The sequence below is a fragment of the Ursus maritimus genome, unplaced genomic scaffold (genome assembly GCF_017311325.1).
Source record: "Ursus maritimus isolate PB19 unplaced genomic scaffold, ASM1731132v1 scaffold_34, whole genome shotgun sequence".
NCBI classification, from domain to species: Eukaryota; Metazoa; Chordata; class Mammalia; order Carnivora; family Ursidae; genus Ursus; species Ursus maritimus.
In genome coordinates this window covers 16,807,895-16,831,350 of record NW_024426008.1, presented here as the reverse complement: position 1 = coordinate 16,831,350, position 23,456 = coordinate 16,807,895, and the positions used below count along the sequence as shown (strand labels likewise).

Here is a 23,456-nt window from a genome sequence, read left to right as displayed (position 1 = left end):
ATTTTCCTTACAGATATATTCATGCGCCTAACTTACAAGCAAGGAAAGAATATCACAGCACCAGAATGGCAAAGAACTTTAGAGATCGACGTGCCTAGGAAGGTGCAAGGACCTGGGATTTTTCCTTTCAGAGCTGTTCTGAAGTTCAAATGCAATGTCTGTGAAAACACTTTGGGGACTGTTACATAAGCCAAGAAAAAGGTGCATTTTCAGTGGAGCTGTCCAATGGCTCTGCTGTCTAGGAGCACAGAGAGCCAAATTTAGGACCCAGCCAAGATTTGCCTGGGGTTACGGGGTGAATGGATACCTGGGTGAGAGGGACCATGTGACATCACACGGGCTTTCTGGGACTGCTTTACCCTGGTTTGGCATATTCACTGTTTATATCTCTGTATTTATCAAGGTCTAGCCTTTGGTACAAAGACCAGGGTTACTCTCATCACTTTCTATCAACGAATGTTCCTTGAGCACCTACCATGTCCCAGGCACTGTTTTAGGCACCTAGTTGTACAGTGCTGATCAAGAGTTTTGAAGATGAGAATAAAATACAAGGTTATGTGCACTTGCAAATTCTGTCAAGAATAGAAAATAAGGCACTGGGTGTCTCCAGGGCCCAGATCTCTGTTTGGGCTGTCACAAGAAATTGTCACAGTATTATTAACAATTATGTAACACTTGACAGTTTGCTACATAAACGTTAGTAGTATCATGACAATACCACTTCTTACAACAGACCTTCTTGAGGGCCTGTGTCTCTAAGAAGCTTACATTTTAGTGCACGCTGATTCTAACAGGACCTACTGAAGTACTTGGACACTGCTGCTAGGTCTGTAAATCTGATGTGAGAAAAAGAGCACAGGTTTAAAAGTTGGACAACAGCCAGTTTGAGTGCTGGCTTTACTGGGGCCTGGGGCGAGGACCTGGGAAGATCCTTATCTCTTCAGAGCCTCTATTGAAAACCCGCGGAGATGACAAGGGTCACGATTTATCGGGTGTACTGAACATCCGATGAGATCTTGTCCATGAAAGCACTTGGCAGAGTGTCAAGTACGATATAAACATTAGCAGTGGTATGACCATTCTGTATCCCAGTCCAAACACACATAGATGTGTGCTCAGACGCTGCTGCATTTCATGTTCTTTACAGAATTCTCAAGTGCGCACCACCCTAAATTTTGTTCTTATTTTTCATGCATACTAACTTTTCAGAAGATTTTTTAAATCCTTAAAATTTCCTGCAACTGGGCAGGACTACCCGTCCCATTCCAATGAGGCACATCTATCTACAAAATAGCTTACGTCACTGAAAATCTACAGGAGCATTTTAACTGGCCCAAGCTATGTGAAATGAAACTATGTAACTAATAACTGGATGGAATCCTTTCTTTTCCTTCCCATCTGATATTTTCATTAGAATTACCTAATACAACAAACAGATCAATTAAAGGTGACCTGTGACAACTCCCAATATTTATGATAAGATGAATGGATTACAGAAAATTCCCAGTATTTATAAGTGAAGAAAATTCCTTTAGACAATTTTCTACTTTGTCGTATATTTTAAAACACCGTTTTCAAGGAATTTCCTGTGCTACAAGCCATTTTGAGGGAAATAGCATTGAGAATAGATTGTACAGGTATAGAAGGACCTCAAAAATGAAATGATATTGATAATTTACAAAAAGACACAGACTACCGACTAACCCTCAAAACACCCCCAATACTTAAGGGGTAATTGCGTAAAGGAACACATCTGGAAGAGAGAGCAAATTTGACTAGAGATAGCACAAGTATTAGATAAGCCTTCGGTGCACAGAATGACTCTACAGTCTAGTGGAAAGTGGTGATTTAATCTTACAAATGTAGTTAGCAAAACTGATCACTGGAAGGCTGACACCCTTCAAAATATATTGAGGGTCTGGATGAATTTTCGACTTCAGCTACACATATTGATTATATTAAGCAGATAACTGCCATATCTTTGATTTCTCTTATGAGTTACAGTCACAGAAAATAAAGAACCAGATGCTAGAAGACAAAAGAATTCCAAAGTGAATGCGTATGAATTATTATACAAAAAAAGCAGTAATCAATTTCTGAACGTGTAGAGACAATGAGTACTTTCAATAACAAAAGAAACAAAAAAATACAGCTGTTTAATCATGACTGAGGCTCACTGTACAGTGAGATACTTTAACATTTATTAATAAAAGCCTCAAAGTTCATTGTATATCACTCTTGGATTGGGTTAGGCAGATTTTAATTAAAAGATTACCTCTGACAAATAACAATAGAGAGATTTCAAGGGACTAATCCCTCAACCAAGAGATTTATGTCTTTTTAAAACCAATTTCTCTAGTTTACAGTTTTTTATGTGACAGAGTCGTGGAAAGAATTGCCTCGTACCACAGAGCCCTTTAGAGCAAAGGAGACATTCTGACTCCTCTTTTTGACAGGTGAGAAAACCAAGGTGCACCAGGGATAGTGAGTATCAGGGCTGGAACTAGATCTGGCTTTTCCAACCATTCCTTGTAGAGATCTTTGATTATTTTGGACAGTTGCTCCAAAATGTCTGAAAAAGTCTAGGCTGAAGTTTTGAAGAGGAGATTGTTTTCCCAGAGGCAGTCTCCTAGAAAAAATGATAAAATCTGTAGGTAGATGTCTCCATCTAGGAGAAGGCAGTGATTATAATTAGTGAAGAGAAGAAGCAGAGTATGCTAATGGTTTGTAAAATTAAGCAAACAATGGCTTCTAAATTATGCTGATGACCTAGAAGACAATTCTCTGTACTGCTGTGCACCAGCTCACTGGCCATTAACAGCATCTCGCGTGAAGGGCAAGGAGGGGCAGCCTGATAAATTATAGCAAGGCTCAAGCTGTCTGGGCAATTGTCATTAAACCATAGATAATTAACAGTTCAAGATAAAATAAAGCGCTAACTCCAATTTCTGGAGCTTTGCTAGCTCTGGAGATAGCCCTGCTCGAATGAGATCCCTGACAGGTGCCACCTACTAAGTGACCCATTAGAACAGTCTTTATTTTAGCATTGCGGGAACCTAAACTCTCACTCAGCAACTCACCGGACATTTCAAAGTAAATGTTTTTGAAAGGTGTTCTTGGTTTTTCTCTACTTCTACCAATCTGAAAGTAGACAAAGGATAGCAGAAGCCTGGGATAGAATTTGGGCTGAACGAGTCTCTAGAAGTGAGAACCTTTCCTGGGAATGAAGGTGATCTCTCTTCTTGCCGAGAGAAAGGAGCAAGGCATGGAAGCCTCTATAAAAAGGCTGAGAGACACCTGTGGAACAGGGATGGAAAAGTAATAGAGCAGACAAAGTAGAGAGAGGGAAAGAGCTTCCATTTTCTAAGATAACTCAAACAACTATCCTTTTTTTTTTTTTAATTTATTAATTGATTTGAGAGAGAGAGAGAGAGAATGGGAGAGGGAGAGAACACGAGCCGGGGCGGGGGGAGCAGAGGGAGAAGCAGACTCCCTGTTCAACAAGGAGCCCGATGTGGGACTCGATCCCAGGACTCCGGGATCATGATCTGAGCTGAAGGCAGCCGCTTAACCGACTGAGCCACCGAGGTGCCCCCAAACAACTATCCTTAATTGCAAACCTGCACCACATTTTGTTATAGACTTAAAAGATGACTTGCCATTCCTGCAGATAATCCTACATTTAGAGTTTATGTATGAAAACATGGTCTCTTGGGCAAATCTGACCATACCCTTCAAATAGTTCCTCATTGTCTAAAGGTTTGTGTCCAAACTTCTTATAGCATTCTGAGCCCTGTTCCGTCTCTATCCTTACTCATTTCTTACTCCATCTCCCCCGACACACCTCACACTTGAGCCACGAAACCACATCTGAGATCCTGAGCAGCTTATATCAGTTTATGTTCCTTGGGGTTTTTATACTGTACCCTCCACCCAAACCACCAAAGTTCTTGTCCCCTCCCCTGGTCTCTTGGGGATCTGCTGTTTTGAAAACTCAACTGAATCATGAGGCCATCTATAAAGCTTTTTCTTACCTATATCTGAGGGAGACCTGATCACCCATTCTTTTGTGCCCCAAAGCACCCCACAGATGCCTAGACCATAGTAATGATTACACTTCCTGGCATCTGTTTAACTGTGTGTTTATCTGCACCAGACTGTAAACTCCTCCAGGTTAGCAACCCTCTCTGCTTTATTACCATAGAAATAGTTCTTAGCATTATGCTTGCATAGACAAGTCACTTAATCTTTGAAGAATGAATGAATGAATGGGTCAATTAACCAAACACAGGATAAATGTATACTTGAAGACATTGATCTTAATTATACTATTGTGGCATTATAATTGCTTTAAAGTATCCATAAAGGATGTAAGGACACACACTGTATAAAGTCTCATTATCCTTTCCTTTCTTGGACAAAAGGGACATTTTAGAGAATCTCAGGGTTGAAAATGCCCTTAAAAATAAATTCATCAAAACAGAAAAATCAAGTTCCAACTATGGGAATCATAACTTTAATGGCCTAGATACAATCAAACATGTTAGAGGTCAAGAAATAGCTCTCTAGAAAATCAAGTGAATGAGGTACACGTGTGGGTCATCATTTAGCAACTTCTTGCAGAGATCAAGAAAGCTAAAAGAAAAGAAAAAAATAGTAACAGAGTTTGGAACTTAAGGACACAAATAAGGAATAACAGAAAAAAAATAAATAGACCACAGCATTATAGAAATCCATTATGAAAATTAAAAGAGAATCAAGTAATTAAGTACTTCGCCTCAAAAGGCATATTCTATAACTTACGGCACAAAACTAGGAAGTATCCACAAATATCTTTTATTTCTTTTTTTAAAGATTTATTATTTATTTATTTATTTATTTATTTGAGAGACAGAGAGAGACCAGAGCTAGCAAGAACATGAGTTGGGGGGGATGGGCAGAGGAAGAAGGATGCTCCCCACTGAGCAGGGAGCCTGATGCGGGGCTTGATCCCAGGACCATGGGATCATGACCTGAGCCAAAGGCAGACAGTTAACCGACTGAACCACCCAGGCGCCCCTCCACAAATAACTTTTAATAAGAATCTTTGGTCTTTTCCCAGTTTAAGTGGATGGTTCAATTGGACCAACCTTTACACCTACACTCTTCCCATTTTTCTCCTAGCCAGTTACTACACACCCTGATGGTAGGGCAGGGCGTATGATTCTACCCCAAATCTTGCTGATGGTCCAGACTCATAAGAATGAAAATGACATGAGCAGTGTCAGCCTAGAGGAAGAGTGTGTGTCTGGCCTCAGACACAGCTAGTCACAATACTTTCATGAGGGCAATAGTTTCCTTCTGGGCCAGAGTCACTTTGAACACTTGTTTTTGAGGTTTATACAGAGCTTTCAAAACTGTGTTGTACGACATTTGCAGTGGGATAGAAAGGGCAACTCCCCCCGCCTGCTCCTTTGCTTTCAAGAGAAATTCCTGATTGGTTTGCCTTAACACTGTGCTTTGTTTCAGTGTTATTTATATAGTGCCTTGTTCCAGAAGGAACTGGAACAGCCTGAAATGAAAGGGGTATGGAAAAAAAAGGAAAAAAAGAAGGGGGGACCCAAAATGTAAATAAGAAGTAGGTGAAATTGCATAGGGTAATTACCTACACAGTGGTTATGGGTGTGGCTGTGATCACACAAATTAAAACCAAGGGAAACACCCTTCATCACTAAACTCAGAGGGAACAGTAGATTAATGCCCCCTGAAGCATTTCCAAATAATACAGAGCCAGTTCTTGGAGAGAAAAATCCCCATGAGGTAGTGCCAAGTATTGCCAAGTAACACGGAAGCCCAGACATTCTGGAGGTACATTCCTTAATCTGATGGCTCACCAAGATATTCATTCACCTTTTCTATCTTGGCAAGGTAGGCTAAATGTGACTTTGGTTAGCCACATGTCTATAGTGGTAAACCATTTGATCGAATCTGAAATACACTGTGGAAAAAATATAGTCAGGAATTTTATTTTATATCCAGAAATAAATTCATTAAACAATTACAAAATTTAAGCAGTCAAAAAAAATCGCTTACAATGGGAGGAGCAGAAATATATGCAGCTGTGAACCATCACTAGACTAGGACAACCTAAAGCATTAAAGCTTTGATGTGACTTAATGGCACAAAAGAATAGAGAGAAGGTGAGTTTTGTTTTCAAGTTATTAATTTCCAAATTATTAATAATTGATTAATGTCCCCCGAGGATGACTTCTGATTGAAGGGCACACGAGAGCTCATAGATAAAGGTGTTGTGTAAACTTTCAACCAGCTGATAAATTCCATTATCATCATTATGCATCTACTAAATATTATGCTTGTTGCTACAATTAGGGTAAGAGGATACTGACAGACACCTGCAGCCACATAAAGCAAGCTTTACACACTGACATTCTTGTCCTTTGGCGGCTGGGGTGCAGTCATATAGACATGACAGTCACCACTGAGTATCGTACAGCTGTAATTACATTATGTAACTCTCCTTTTACCAAGCCTGCTTCTCTGCAACATGGCTATGTGATAAGGATCCGAATTCATCACACCTGCAAATGAATGATACATGGCAAAGGCAGGATCAGAAAGTCTGACGTGCAAATAAATAAGCATAATCTTGCAAGGTCGGTCATGACTGCCACTCTGGTTTAGGCAAGTCCCTCATCTCTTCACACTCTGTACTCAGCAAAGCCCTGGTTATTCTTGACCTTATCACACTCAAGATCTGGGATGGCTCATCCCTTTTGTGCTTGACGCTCATTGTACTTATTTAATAAATGCTGATGACTGAATGGGAACCAATTAAGGTTTTGTTACTCTGAAGGCCAAGTATTTTAATTTGGAGGAAGATAAGAGAGGGACACAGATTTCAGATTTTGTACAAGAGACAATTCTTTGCATCTGAATGAGACAAGTTAGGGTCGCTTTGGTTTTCCTCCCAATCTTTCATCTATTATTTGAATAAGAAACATGTTAATTGCTTTTTTTCTTCTTCCAGAGAAGCTACAATGACCTAACACAGGCCATTCACTCAATGTTTCAATTTTTGTGGACACACTCTGCCCCAGGCACCACGCTAGGTGGTGGGGAGCCCCAAGAATGTCACAGTGCTTGATGTCTAATGTGTCCTTGATGAATGAATGAATACATGAATGAGTGAATGACCTCTGACTTGCACATAAGAATGTTTTGGGGAGAAGAAAGTTGTTGGCTTGGATCTCATTAGAATAAGTTACAGAACCCTTTGCAAGAACTCACAGTTGTGCCATAAATAGAGTAACAGAGCCCTGTTCCTTCCTCTGGTTTATAGTCTGGCATAAAGGTTGCCCCAGACACATATGATTCCATGATACAAAGCAAAATGTACTCTGCTGTAAACGTGAAAGAGAAGGCAAAGGGGATGGGGGATGTGAAGATGTTATCCATGTAGATGGCCGGGGGGGAAATTACAGCCAGAGCTCTTTCCCAGGAAAGAATTCAGAAACCAAACCCAGTACAAAGGAAAGATGACTCCGTGTTGGTTTGTACCTTACTGTCCTTTCCTGTGTTGAAACGTTAACATTTTCAGATATAATGGGTCTTTTTTCCAGGTCATGAAGCACAAACAATGTGCCGGAGGCCTGAACAAAGTTGGCTCATCAGCAGGGCTTTGCACTTGAAACAAAGATCAGAGTTTTCCTGGCTATTTAAATGAGAGTTGGGCATTAATACACAGAGAGATGACTGACAAGTTTGGTTGTGGGGATTAGATTCATTGTATGGAAATGCCAAGTTGGCATCCCTACACGAACATTCTCTTAAAGTGTGAATGGTGGCTTCCACCCACCTCCCTAAAAAGTTAATTTCCCTTAAAATACTCTGTTTAAAGTGTTCTTGAGATTTTTTTGTTTGTTTGTTTGTTTGTTTTAGTGGAACTGGGTAAAAAGAAAGGAATCACAATTAGGAGCCAATGTATTTTTTTCTTGACAGGGAAACTGAAAGAAATTTTGTTGAGTTTATTTATCACTAAAAAGTGAAAAAAGCAAAATGCTGACTATAAAACACTAAAAAGTGATTTAAGTTAAATTTCACTGTAGAGTATTATTTCACTTCCTTGGCTAGACTACTAGGATCTAATTCATCATAGTTTTGGTTGTATCCTTTGCAAGTAGAGGGGTTCTCATATATAAGAGGTGTGCAATAAAGGAGTTCATTTAACTGTTGTTTAATTAAGCGTTCATTGTGTGAACATAGGAATAGAAAGGAGAAAATGTTTTCTCTGAGGTACAGAATTGCACAGAATTTGAAGTTGTCATATATTTTTTTTTGTTTATTTGAAATTAACACAAATAAAGATTAATTAGTACAAATAAAGATTCCTTACTTTTCTGGCAAACATGACTATCCATAACACAGCCCCAAGCCATAATATTTGTTAATTTAATACTTGCCTAATAAGAAAAAACTAAGAAAGCTTCTGAGAAGTTACTTCTTTCTAATCAAAGAAGCACAACTTAGATGTTCCTTCTGGGCGCGCTCCTCTAATTCCCTATCTACACCAACAGTGTGTGAATGTGGTTTCCAAGGGCCCAGCAGACTAGAAGCAGACGGGGAGGGGTATGAAGAAGGGGGATAAGCAAGGATCTCAAAGGCAGATAAGAAGTAACTTCAGAAAACAGAGCAACCTGGGGCCACCTAGAGACGAGGTAAAGGGCCAACATATATTAATGGACGTGGAGCAGTGCTGATTTCAGCACAAAATGTCACAAAATGATGCCACTTTCCAGGAAGGACTAAATTGGATTTGGTGTACTGAGTTTGGGAAGACAGGGTGATCATTTAGAATATTTTCTCTTCAAAGGTGTTGAAATAAAGTTTTACTAACTTAATGACACCTTCGAGGAGGAGCGAAGGGGGAAGTCTCTTCACTGAACACTGGTTTCTTTGGATATTAACAAAATCTGAAAGGAGCTTTTCTAAAATTTTTGTTTATATTCCAGAGCCTGAATTTCCTTACGGCTGGTGAAGCTTTTCTTCTCATGATCCCCGAGTCTCATCACATCTGCTTCACTCAGTGTGGTTTAATGAAGCAGGTAAGCAAAAACTCAACTGTTTTGGCAGGTTTCAAGATACGTGGGGGAGACGTCAATAACCCTGAAAAGCCATCTCCTGAGCATCAATAATAAATAGATACAGCTCCTGCCAATCATTAATTATCCTTTTTCCTCCACTAGAATGTCTAGGCCTACAGATGGAATACAGGTCACATTCTGGAGTACTATTTTCAAATCTATGCCTTTCATAGCATGATTCCTGCAAGATGTCACTTAACAGACATCTGTACGTCGGAGATTGTACACACTGTAATCTCCTTCTGGAGATACCCAGTACACATTAACATATTAAAGAGCACAAATATTGCAGTAAAGAAAGCTGTTTAACTTTTAAGTCAACATTTTCAAAACTAATTAAAAGTCCCTCTTCCCTTTATGTAGAGACCAGTACCAACTGTGAACGTCTTGCAGAAGGTACCAAAGTGCCTATGCTAGAATTTTCGCTGTCATTAAAACCAACTGAGGGGAATGGCCTCTATTTAGCTGTAATTATGCCATTTTTCTCAAAAAGTGAATTTGATTACTCTGATGAGTAACCTACCACCGTATAAAGAGACCAAGAGATTTACTGCCATAAACAGATGCAACAACACTTTACAAATACCTGGAAATTAGACATGCAATGAATAACCATTTGTCATCTCTATGGCTAACAAATATGCTCAAGAGATAAACCATTATAAGAATTAAAAGGCAAGTCAGGAGTAGAAGATACTTGCAATATATATAATCAATTAAGAGTTTGTATCAACAAATACAAATCAATAGTCCAGGTCCTCTAAAAAACCATCCTTGAGGGAAAGCTAATGAGAAACTGCTTTACTGGAGCATAAAAAGTCCAGGGCAGCAAGAGTGAGGGAGACAGGGAAGAGAGGTAGGGAAGCGGGAATGGCACATACCTAGCTACCCAGAGCTTGATAAGAAAACATAGCTGACTGCTCAGTCTCCATACAAGACATAGGGACAGGACATAGATACCTAGTTCAGAAGACACAAGGAGGGAAGGGGAAGAACTTGTATGCTGGTTTTCTTCTAGCTCCTATCTCTTATTGTCAAAGTACTCTGCACTAGGGCATTGACTGTTCTACATTCTAGGTTAGGTCACCTGGCCTTTCCAAGTAGCCTCCAGGGAGGTGGTGGGAGAAGTAGACCCTCCATAGTCTTGTAGGTCGGGCTTGGGAGTCAGAAGTGCTGAAGCTCCAGCATGGTGGGCATGAGGAAGACCATGCTAATGACCAGCTCCTTATGCTGGGGGAGCCCTAAGCAGCTTGTGGTGTAGGAAAGGAGGCAACAGCATTGGCCATTTGCGCCATTTGTTCAGCAAGTAGCTAAGGGTTCAAGGGTAGAGGTTAGAAGGACTGAGTTAATTGGTGAGGACACATAAATTGGGTCCAACACACAGTCTAATGAGACGTTGGCAAAGTACTTGATGAGATCCTTTGAAGTAATCCAAATGGCCAATAAACATATCAAAATGTATTTGGCCTCCTTTGTCATCAGGAAAATGAAAATCGAAACCACAAAGATATACTGAAATAGTGGTACATTCCCACCTAAAGGCTATAAGTAAAAAGACCAACAACAAGAAATATTAATGATGATGCAAGAATGAAATTGTTGAATGCTGGGCGGGGCATACATTGCTATAAGTTGGAGTGTAAACTGATAGAACTTCTTTGAATTTTCTACAAATGTTGAATATATGCATTCCCTAGGATCCAGCCATCCTGCTCCTCGGCAAATAGCAACAGGAACACATACACGTATTCAGAAGAAGATGTATAGATGAATGGGTATGGTAACATTAGTTATAGTAGCCTCAAGCTGGAAACAATCCAAATTTCTATTCATTTTAGAAGAGATAAATGAATTGTGGCATGCTCACACAACGAAATACTACGTGGCAGTGAGAAAGAATAAACTCCCCTTACGTGCACGTGTATGGGTGATTCTCATTAACATAATCCTAAGCAGAAATTCTTTTTTTTTTTTTTTAAAGATTTTATTTATTTATTTATTTGACAGAGATAGAGACAGCCAGAGAGAGAGGGAACACAAGCAGGGGGAGTGGGAGAGGAAGAAGCAGGCTCATAGCGGAGGAGCCTGATGTGGGGCTCGATCCCAGAATGCCGGGATCACGCCCTGAGCCAAAGGCAGACGCTTAACCGCTGTGCCACCCAGGCGCCCCCTAAGCAGAAATTCTTATACCAAAGAATACCTTATTCCCTGCATATCTATGTGCAGATTGAAGAAAGATTTTCTGAACTAGGACTCTGAAGAACCTACGCATCTTTCTCTTTGCATGCACTGTGTTGCTTTAGAATAGATTCCTGGCAAAAGGAATTCAATGCTGAATAAACACCACCTCCCCAAATCCTGTCCTCAGCCACACGCACGTGTCCCCATGCATTACGTTTTTAGGGTAGACTTGGACAAACCAGTGCGTTAGGGCTCAAAAACAAGTTCAACTGGTGTGCTGAAAATGCACAGTTCTGTAAATTACCTAAAAATTATTGCATGACGCACCTAAAATGAGTTAATGTTCTGTGAATTACACTTCGATAAGGCTATTCAGAAAAGGAGTTTACGTAACACAAAGTGAGTCTTTACATTTTTGCATCTCTGCGTGTCTTCTGCAGATACTCTTCCTGCTGCTATTTGAAGATACATAATACTTTTCCTTTGGTTACCATGTTTTCTACTCAATCATTGCTTTCAGAACTTACTAAAACTCCTTTTACTTAGCTCGTGGCTAAACCCTCACACACTGATACTCCACTGGTGAGAAAATTTCATTTCAAAAAGTGGTTAAGGGAAACGGCCGGCTCATTTTATTTGATCTCGGTTATTGTTGTGGAGCTAAGTGGTCTCACGCTTGTTTTCCCTCCACGTATTGAGGTTGGATCTCCAAAGAGGTTCTTTTTCAAAAGGAGATTTTGCAGGTAACCAGCAGGTTATACAGAATGTAATATCTGGGTCCTGAGGAAAGAGAAGAGACTCAGTAAGCACGTTGCACAGAAGCTCACCGGCCGTGAGCTCATCTGCTGCAGGGCTCCTGATTGGCTTATCAGAAATCGCGCAGACGCTGAGGGTAAAAGTGATTGGCCTTCCTGACTTTGGCTTCCTAAATGGCGTAGGCTAGCCGACCTATCAGCAACTACAGTGTCTCTCTGGGGACAATTCACTGTAGCCTAAAAATGGCTCGGTTGGTTCATTTCTTTGACAATCTGGGTAAACGAGCTGATGAAAACAAAGCCTAGAAAACCTGAAGGGAAATGCAGCTTAAGCAACTAAACTTTCATTCCCGTGGCATTTCACACTTTTCAGTACATGTTCATATTTACTATTGCAATTATGCAGGTTTGTCCTATGTTAAGATGACGGAAAAGGAACAAAAAGAAGATGAAATGTATTAGGATTACAAGCCAGGGTTTGAGCATCTGCTTCCTAGCCTGCTCCAGGGGGTTTAAACATATTTACATATGTTAAATTAAACATACTGGTTTTTATTTTCTGATAACATTAATTCATGTTAATTGTAGGGCAGTATGGAACAGGTAGAAAATACAAAGAAGGAAAAAAAAGTCATCATCACCTGTCAGTGATAGGAATTGAATCTCTTTTGCCCAAGAGTTTACTGGCACGAAGGGAAAGATGCCTCAGTTCTTGGGGTCATGAGTTAGAAAATCTTTTTTTTTTTCAGTGTGTGCATAGATCTGTATCTCCTATGAGTCCTTCTTGCCAGATGTCAAATCCACTTCCCAAGACCCTGGAGAGCTAGTAAGTCACTGTTTAAGTTTGATACTTCTAACCAGTTAATTGATCAAGCTGGGCTTCGTAATGTACAAGCACAGAAATAACTTGATTTTACTTCTTTCCTTTAAACCAGTGGTTCTCAACGAAGGGTGATTCTCCATCCCAAATCAGAGAACATTTAACAGCCTGGAGACATTTTTGGGTGTCACATCTGGGGGCCAGGGGAGCTGCTGAACATCTTCCAAAAACAGAAATAACCACTCTTGACATTTTGTTGAGTGTCCATTAATATCTTTTTTCCTTCCTTGATTCCGTTTCTTCTTCCTCCCAATATTATAATCACACTGGCCATCTACTTTCATATCCTATTATTTTTTTTACTTATAATCATATTGTGAATATTTCCTTATATCAGGATACTTCAAAACATGATATTTAATGCTGCATAATACTTTTTCATGTGATTTACTTATTCCTTCCTGATAATCATTGTCTTTCCAGTATTTCAACATCAAAAACAATGTTGGTATGAACATTTTTGACCATAAACCTATTTCCATGTCGCTAATGATTTTCTTTGGATGGATTCCTAGAAGTACAATTACTGAGTCAAACTAAATGAATGTTTTTAAAGCTTTTCCTCTTGTTGCCAAATTACTTTTTCAATTAACAGTCTGCCTGGCAGTGTATTAGAGCACTCATCAGGCCCATGCTTTTTCTACTGCATCTTGCTCAGTTAAAATTTGACTAAATGGTAACACTAATACTTATATCTTACAGCTCTAATGTGACATACAGGGTATTAAGCACTTCGGCAACCATTCCCTCAGCTGACTAATGGGAGGTAGGAAGTTTAGGTACCATTTCCCTCCCCGCCCCCCAACACACATAAGGAACTCTTTCTTTCTTTCTTTCTTTCTTTCTTTCTTTCTTTCTTTCTTTCTTTCTTTCATTCATTCATTCATTCATTCATTCATTCATTGGCTTTGCTTTGATTACCACCCCTCCAACAATTTTATAGCCGAGGATGAAGAAGAGGGTTATAACCAGCCTACGACCACACAGCCAGAAGTCCTGGATTTGAACCCAGCTATGCTGATGTCAGAGCCAGAATTCCTAACCCCTATTTACCCTGCATCTCTCCCTCCCAAGGCACTCTTAGTCTGAAGAAGTGATTTCCTCAAGGATATACAGATTTAAAAAAGAAGACAAACTAAGATGAAGAAGGCTGAACCAGGATAAGAAGTCTACTTTCATTTGTGCTCTTTCTACTCAACCATGAAGTCTCGTTATCACTGAGATAACACAAGTGCCATTTTGTAATGTGAATTACTTGAACACAGACATGCACAGATTCGAGCTAGTCAAGGATTTTGGCCTTCAGATTCTCCAATACTTGGCTAACAAGTGTTTCCCTACCTGCCCCTTTCCAGCAGATGGTGCTGTTTTTCCAACATTTAAATCTGCTACACAGCAACTTTTGATTGATTTGAGCAGGCTTGCTTAAGGGTGTTCAATGAAGTCTACTTTGCACATGAACATTATTGAAATTGCTCACAAGCCCCAACTGAACCTGAAAATGAGAAGCATACTTCAAATACAAAACCAGTCTTTGCTCAGTATTGATGGAAACAATACGTTTTTGAGAGTACTAAGGGCAAATAAATGATAAATCACCACCCAACAGCAATGACCTCTTAAGCAATGACCCTTTTCCTAGAGGCACAAAGGCAAATGTTTTGGGGAGGCTATATAGCAATCACGGGTGGGTCTCAAACAGTTGTTCTAGAAAGATTAAGAGTCATTTTACAGATTCTATATTGTTTCGATGGTGGATATCACAGAACAAGTGTTGTGGAATATGGATTAGATGATGGGGGAGGGGGTGGTGGAGGGCAATATCAGCAGTGTCTCATTTTCCAAAATAATTTAATGTTAACATGGATGAAGAAGCACAATATCTCCTTTCAGCCCAACGGAGATAAATGTCTCACCGTCAATAAGTTAGACATTCCCTTAAACACAATTAGGGCTTGGAGGAGAACAGCCCCTTTCCAGGTGCAGAAATTGTTTGCAATGTAGAAACGAAGCCAGTCCGACTCCTCTCCAAACAGTATCAGTTTAGAGGAGGGCTCAGCTTCAGTGAGGCACCTTATGATCCGCTCATAACCAGGAAATAAAAAGGACAAAATCTTTGGAAAAAATCCAAAACACCTCTAACCACCTTTAAAACAAAAGCACAATCTGCGTATCTCAAACAATTACTCTCAATCCACACAGAAAAGTCATCCATGTCTCAGGAATACCAATGACGATTCATAGGTTGGTGAAGAGACCGATAACCAATGGTATTGACAAGAAGATGACCTATAATGGTTTCCTTTCCAAATTTGTAATTTGACAAGAAATGGCAATAAACTAAACATCTTGAGAGTGAGGGGTCCCAAAGACTAACGTGAGACAGAGCAGCATTTGTAAAACATTTCAGGTCTAGCCCAAACTAATGTACTTGTGAAGTTATCTGTATTTATTTATAAAGATTTGGGGCTATATAAATCAGAGAGACTAACATATGAACCCTAACCTTCTGCAAAATTACAAGACTACAAGTGATTCCATGGAGAGACTCACCAAAAAATGAAAAGTAGGCTCTCCCAAAAAGAGGTGGCATTTGAAAAGGACGCAGAACGATACCAAAGATAAAATTACTTTTTTAGATCTTAAAACATCTCAGAAAAAAGCCACAACTTTTTCTTCACCTACTACTCCTTCAAAGAAACAGGACAGCACTTTCTAATTTAACTCACAACCCAGTCTGAGGCTTTAATAATAGAAGTTAACAAGCAGAACCACTTCTCTGTGACCCATTATTCGAAATTTGCTATAATTTACTTAGTGTTCCACGTATTTCTCTGATGCACTTGGCTGTGTTGCTCTTGCACGCCGTATAACTGGTAGGCAATCATCTCAGTGCCGGGTGTGCATAGGGAAGGTGTTTTAAAGACTGCATTTTCAAAGTTGTCTGCAACCTTGCAGATTTGAGATCACAGATATCCACAATGCAGAACATGTCAACTAGACCTTCCAATCGGAGGAAACCTGTGTTGACAGCTCTCCCCATGGCAGGCATTGGGTTTAATCAGAAAATTTCCAGCTTGAAGGTTGAACGCTAGCCTGAAAATGCACCATATAGAAGGAAATTCCATTTCAAATAACACACAACTTTATTCTAGAATTCTCCATGACTGTCACAATTGAAGGGCTCAGTCCTACTGATCATGGTTTTATACTACACGTTATTACCAACATACTGAAATGTTTTCTGTTTATCATCACTTTGTATCTGAATTTATTGCCCTCTAGCACTCTTTTCATGGGAAGCTTTCATGGAAAGTTCTCTTATGTGGAAGCCAGAGAGAGAGTGTCTCCTTACATTTTTATGGAAATTTAAATTTCCTTTCATACTATTATGTTCTGCCTATAGGAAGTGAAAACACATTAAGCTGCACATAAGACACTATTGAACGCTCCCTGAATGACACTGGTAAACGCCATCCACAAAGCAGCTGTCAGATAGCTATGTAGATCAATGGACGAAATTTCAGGAAATTCACAGCATCAGAAAAGGTAAAGGAGTTTTAATGCAACTAGCAAAGGCTTAAAGGCATCCAAATTTTCCAATTTAATTTTGTAAATTAGAAAAGTGCATCTCTGGGGTGCCTGGGTGGCACAGCGGTTAAGCGTCTGCCTTCGGCTCAGGGCGTGATCCCGGTGTTCTGGGATCGAGCCCCACATCAGGCTTTTCCGCTATGAGCCTGCTTCTTCCTCTCCCACTCCCTCTGCTTGTGTTCCCTCTCTCGCTGCCTGTCTCTATCTCTGTCGAATAAATAAAATCTTAAAAAAAAAAAGAAAAGAAAAGTGCATCTCTCAGAGAGAGAGAGAGAGAGAGAGAGAGAATATGTTTTATTACATACTTTCTTGGGTTGCCAGCTTCCGATGACTGGTTTAATGATTTTGTCATCCTCAAGTATTTTCTGAATACTTTTCTCCCATATTCTTTCTTCTTCCAGTGTTTCTCCAAGGTAGGGACCCAGAGAGTCTGAAGTTCCCATTTACAAAAAAAGGGAGATGTGGCAAAGTCACAGCAGCTTATCGGTCCTGCCAGCAGGAATGACTTATGGCAAAACCATGAGACCAGCACAATCAACCAGGTCTCTCTTTTGCTTTTGGGTCTTATCCACTGCCCCCTAATTTAAGCTGCCTCCTCCCCATTTTCAGCTCTGGAGCGGCTTCTTCACCTCTCATGAATTACTAGTTTCTAATAGCATTTGTAGGCAGTATTTATTTTTTATTAATAACTTTTCTGAGAACTCTCTTATTTCCAATATAATGAGCATACTGCTTGGAAGTGTAGAAGCTATTTTAGAGACCTTCATTTTTTCTGAGTTCTCATGACTTCAAACTAATTGCCCCCATCTTTGCAGGCCATCTGAATATTTAGCTAGTAAGGCAAGATGGGAAGAGCATGGGTTTTGGGGTGAGAGAGAGAGATCTGGGATCAGTTGCCGTTTCTGTAACTTCCTAGGTATGTGGAAAGAGAAGGTTTAATGTCTTGGAGCCTCACTTTCCTCATCTGTGAACTGCCAGGATTGCAAGTTAACGCTCTGTGAAAGACATCTGGCCTTGTCTGAACAGACCATGTCCTTCACTCCTTTTTAAAAATTGCCTTCTCTCTTTAATTTATGCTAAAAGAGTGATCCTAGGGACAGTCAGTTGATCTGCACCCTCTGGCCACATTGACAGCGCAACATGGACACCTGATCCCAAGGGAACCCATCTAGGGATTAAGTACAGCCAATTACAGTGTCTTTCTTGAGAATTTAATCCAAAAGACACACACAAAATACAGCTGAGACAATACAGACCACAGGAACTCTGTGATACTATCAACATGAGATTGCCCCTCTGGATGCTTCATTGTATATCGCAGCTGAACATTTTCAACTGGATCTAAAGGAAAGATGACAAACCAGAACCACTGATGACATGGAGGAATAGAAACCAGGAGGTTCTGAGAAACATGATCATGGAGAGAAAGTGGGAGGACAAAGCAGGTGTGTGGAGAGAGGATGGAGCAGGGTATCATGCAACTTCATGAGACACTTGGGTGACCTCTGCTTCTTGCCCTTGGCTATCTCAGAGTTTGTCCTGACAATGAACCACCTACCACAGAATCTAGCTGGAATAGGTTTCTATAGCTTGCAACCAAGTTGTCCCTAAAAAACCCCTAGGTTCCCATACTGGCACAGCACCATGTGTGATATGAGTTACTAATTCTTAGTTGGCCAACCCACTGTGGTTTACAGTCTGGGGAAGACTAGGGGAGAAGGGAGTCTACATTCTCATAGTTGTTCTAGCCATATTCACAAATCGGGGAAAGTCTCTTGGTTTTAGTTAGCAGCTGATAAATAACAGTGGTTTTCAAACATTGCCTTCTTTTTTGCCTCATCTCTGAAATATAATTCTTCTAAGCCACAGGATAGGCTGTGTTTTACAAAAATCACACATTCTGGGTGGTCTCTGAGGATGGTTCTATCCAAAATCACATGTTTACCAATTCCTAAATGAGTCTCTTTACGGCTGATCTCGAAAACTGGAAAATCTATCCTTAACATGGGCAGACAAAAATTGCTTCTCCCAAAAGGGAACCCTGGTGCACTGTTGGCAGGAATGTAAACTGGTGGTATAGCCACTGTGGAAAAGAGTATGGAGGTTCCTTTACAAATTAAAAAGAGAAATACCGTATGATCTAGTAATTCCACTACTGGATATTTACCCAAAGAAAATGAAAACACTAATTTGAAAAGATCCCTATGTTTATTGCAGCGACAATAGCCAAGATAGGGAAACAACCCAGGTGTCCACTGGTAAGTGAATGGGTCAAGAAGATGTGGCGTGCATAGTGAAATATTACTCAGACATAAAAGAGAATGGGATTTGCCATCTGTGATAACATGGATGCACCTAGAGGGTATGCTAAATGAAATAAGCCAGACAAATACCATACAATTTCACTTATGTATGGAATCTATAAAAAACCCAAAACAAATGAATAAACAGAACACAGAAACAGACCCATAAATACATAGAACAACTGAAAGTTGCCAGAGGGGAGGGAGGTGGGGGGATGGGCAAAATGGGTGAAGGGGAGTGGGAGGTTCAGGCTTGCAGGTATGGAAAGAGTATGTCACGAGGATGAAAGGCATAGCATAGAGAGTGTAGTCAGCAGTATTGTACTAGCGTTGTATGGTGACAGATGGTAGCCACACTTGTGGTGAGCGTAGTGTAACTTGTAGAGTTGTGAATCACTAAGCTGTAAACCAGAAACTAATGTAACATTGTGTGTCAACAATACTTCGGGGGAAAAAAAGTGCTTCTCCTACAGTTTCTGGCACAGTGCCCTTACCCTCACCAAGAGCTTCTCTAAGTGCTTGAACATACTTAAGAGTTTTTTTGTGTTTTATTTTTTAGGACATCTTTGCTATCGTCTTTCCCAACCCCTCACTCTAGCCTCCCTTCCCTGTATAGAATTAGAATTAACTCTCAAAATGTCAGCTCTTCAGTCTGCCAGCTAGAAGAGAAAGAAACTGTGAAATTGTAAGTGTCAACCATGGGATGTACACGATGTGATCTATTCCTCACAACAATTTTTATGAGGTAGGTATGTTGTTCCCATTTTACCTCTGCAACTGCGGCTCTTTCCTCTTTTCTGGAAGAAGACAAAGTACATATTGTAAATGGTGGAGGTGGGAGGCAGAATCTTGAGCTTCCCACAGGGGGACAGCTTTCTATATCCATCCATGGCAGGGGAGGGGGTAGGGGGCGTGGGAGAAATGGTCCGCAGGAGACAATGGAGGGTGGGGGCGGGGTGGGAAAAAACAACTTAATAGATAGAAACACAGTCACCTTTGTAAAGTTCCTAGTGTATTGCCTTACACTGAGAGCAGACAGTAAATGAGGGCTACTTCTTACCACCGTTTTCAAAATTGCAGTTAAAGAAACTGTCCATGTTGTTACTTCATGCCGATGCAGTAAGGTCCGATGTAAGGATTCCGCGGTGCCAGGAAGACTGTCTCTCTGGGTGAATGTTTGTATTTCTTTTGATCATCGTTTATTACCTTCTGCTTACAATTGTTTTCTATTTAAAAAGTATAACTTGTATGTCATTGGCCTACTTATTGAAATCTTAACATTTAAGCCACATGATTTGAGCCCACAACAGATGAAAAGTTAACGAGAGAGCGCAGCATCACATATTCTTACTGATGTACGTTAGGAGTTGCTACGGAATGAAATGCAGGATTACCGAGGAAGGAGGATGTCCCGGAACAGGATCGCATGGCTGTCTCTTGTAATGAAATATGATTCAAACTCAATTAACTTAAATATCAAAAGTCATTTCCATAAACACTCTGGCAAAGGCCAGAAGGGTTCATTTTCAATATTCATTAAAAACAAGACCAAATCTTGCTGGTGTGTTTAGCTGAGATGTGGGGCTAGAGAGACCAGGAGAAGCAGGACAGAGGGAAATGGCTGAGGACTACACATACTCCCCTGTATCAAATGCAATAACCCGATGGCGAAGATGCAGGTAATCCTGAACGCTGGGGCTCCAGTTACCATATCCTCCAAGCTCCAGATTGGATAAAGGAGCGTACTACTGACTTTTTTCCAATAAAGTTGTTTTTTTGGTTTTGAATGTAACCGATTTGTTTCCTACCTTTATGAGATACGTAAGAATAATGATTAGCAGTGCAACTTTGGGTAGACAATGTTCACCATCTGCAGACACTCATGTTCCATAGGGTGCTTGGCCTAATAATCCCTGTCCCTACAGTAAATGTATTTATATCCATGTATACGTTGTAAGTTTTAAGAATAATTAGAAATGTGTAATTTGTATTTGGAAACAAACTATGAGTAAATTTTAAAAACTCTTATTTCCCAAAGAATCCAAGAAACAAAAATGCAAAGGTTATGTAATTTTAAGACAGTGTATTCAAATGCATTAAGAGAATACATAAAGAAAATATGTCCATAATTAAAAACAAGAATAGCTTCATAAATGTGAACTCTTGATGGTTAAAGCTGAATAGAGACAGAACCTGGAAAATAGAGCTATATCCAAAGATTATACCTCCTGGCTTTCAACTGGCAACAATAAAATGAGGTTTGATTAAAAAAAAAATTCATTTAAGTAAGTGAAAGGCAGGACCAAACACCATTTCAGTCTTTTTTTTTCTTTGCTTTTTTTTTTTTCCCCAGAGTAGAAGAAAGATCAACAAGAAATGGAAAAATGAACTCTCTGGAGAAAGACAGTATTTTCTCCGAATGACACATCTTTTAGTATTTTCACCAATGCTTTTTGGATTAGTGCAAAACTTTAAAATCACAATTTTATGATAAAGCCTGCAGTTTTCCTATCACATACATTTGTACGTTTCTAGATTAATGAGCATACAATTGAACATTCTCTTCAGTGCATCAACTCTCATTAAACTCGGCCCCTGAAATTAAGGAAGTCATATAATCACATTCCCTGGTTTCTGTTGTTTTCCCAACCTGCTGGGTGCTAAAGGATTTTCTCTTGGCTGGCCACAATATGTATTTGTCAATGTCTTTTTATACGTGTGCCCAGGTCCTTGGAATACACAGGACAGGATCAGCCTGTGCTGAGTCCTGGGCAGACTCAGGAATAACAAAGAAGGACACAAAGGATAAATGTGCAGCATGGAAGGATGATGGGAGGATGTGGCAAGAAAAATGTAGTATTTGATGATTCTAGGATTAGGCCTGGGAAAAGCTTGAGAGAGCTTCAGGTTTGCCTTATGAGCGACTATTATGGGGAAAAATAGGTTTGGGAATGTCTTACTCTTGGGTTCAAATCCCAGTGGTTCCATGAGCAAGTGATTTAGCCTGTAGCCTCGGTGTCCTCACCACTGAAAGGGAATAAAATATGATCTCATAGGATTGTGAAGATTAAAGCAAGCAATATACACAATATATATATATATATATTATGTGCATAGCACCCGGAATACATTAAGTACAACTTGAAAAGTTATTATGGTGGTGAATTTGGGCTAGGTAACTACTCTCAGTATGTGTTTCCTCAACTTCCTCATCCTAAAAATGAGGAATGAATAATGCCTATGACCACAGACTCGCTGAACTGTATGTAAAATGCCTACTACAATAAATCTTCCCTTTCCCTCAGAACAGAAGTTGAATGTCTGTCTGTCTTTCACCCACGAGTGTCTTCTGGGAGGAGGGGTGCTGTGGAGGTACAGTCCTAGGCGATTTAATGCCCTCCTCTGCAACTAGAGCATTCTCTCCATCTCAGCCCATTCCGTCCCTCTCCACACCCACTGCTTATCTCATTAACTCATTAACTCCCACTCACCCAGTTCACATATTCTGTGAAGACTTTCCAAACTCTCCAGGTAGTTGGTTTTCCTCTTTTCTCTAGGCTTTTGAGCATATCTGACTGTAATACATACTGGGTTGTATTGAATTTATCTGTTAATGGGTTTGACTTCCATACCAGACTGTGAACACCTCGGGGGAAAAGAACTCAATTCATTTCTGGAATCTCATCAGTGTCTACTATGATGCCAGGGGATCATGGCATTCAACAAGCATGAGGTGAAGTAAAGAATGACAAATGTGTCTATCTATTACAAAATAATGCCATTGAAACAGGAAGCTGTTCATACTTTTCAAATGGCCTGCAAATATACCTTTCAGCTGTACATATTGAAAATGCAACAGATTATTCACTGTCTTTCTGCATCTACTCTGCCCCCTTTCCTCAGTGATGTGTGTTCTATATATTTGTGTGGGTCACTGAGCACCAGGAACCCTGGCAAACTAGCTATATCTCATCATTAGTCTGATTCCAAGAAGAGGTTGACACCTACATATGTACATATGTTTTCTGGATGAGACTTAAACAAAATCTTGTTTATATTTGTGAATTTGAAAAGAGGAAATGTTTTCCCCCCCTAGCATGACACATGCTCTGCATTAGATCTTCTGACATGCTGTTCACTGGGATCAGTTCCCCATTTTCAAATTTGCTCTTATGTGCTTCAAAGCTGCAAGGCTTTGAAAGAAGAGTATTGGTGGTCCAGCAAGTCCTGGAGAAAAATGCATCTGCAAATACTGGTGCATTTATACATGTTCCTTTCTTCATACGCTTTCTGGTAATGCCAAGGACACCTGGGATTGCTTAGCAATAGGGTTCACTTTGGCCTCACAACATGGAAGAGAGAGCTTTCTTGGGGCAATCGTTCCATAGAAGTAACTTCATAATTTACAGTTTGTAAGTCTTTTACAGTTAATTGTATGGCATAAATGTACAGTGAGTTCAATGAGCGTAGCCAATTAACACATAAAGGAATGACTAAATGGACTGATCTTTAGATGTGAACAATAGTACTGCTTGCTTTGATTCAATTTTCAGGGATTTCTGAAACAAAATAAAATATAGCAAAAACTTAAGTCCATTCAGTAAAT

At 40.0% G+C, this 23,456-nt stretch overlaps 1 long non-coding RNA gene across 4 annotated transcripts in view; it reads left to right on the top strand.

Annotated features, from left to right (window-relative positions):
* Nucleotides 1–20,640, top strand: part of LOC103663255 — a 43,696-nt gene extending 23,056 nt beyond the window's left edge. For all 4 annotated transcript variants that reach the window (XR_005831845.1, XR_005831844.1, XR_005831846.1 and 1 more), the window contains 4 exons: nucleotides 9,009–9,101; nucleotides 12,826–12,902; nucleotides 19,410–19,595; nucleotides 19,931–20,640. This is a non-coding gene — a long non-coding RNA (uncharacterized LOC103663255). The remainder of the gene's footprint in view (nucleotides 1–9,008; nucleotides 9,102–12,825; nucleotides 12,903–19,409; nucleotides 19,596–19,930) is intronic.
* The last annotated feature ends 2,816 nt before the right edge of the window (nucleotides 20,641–23,456 follow it).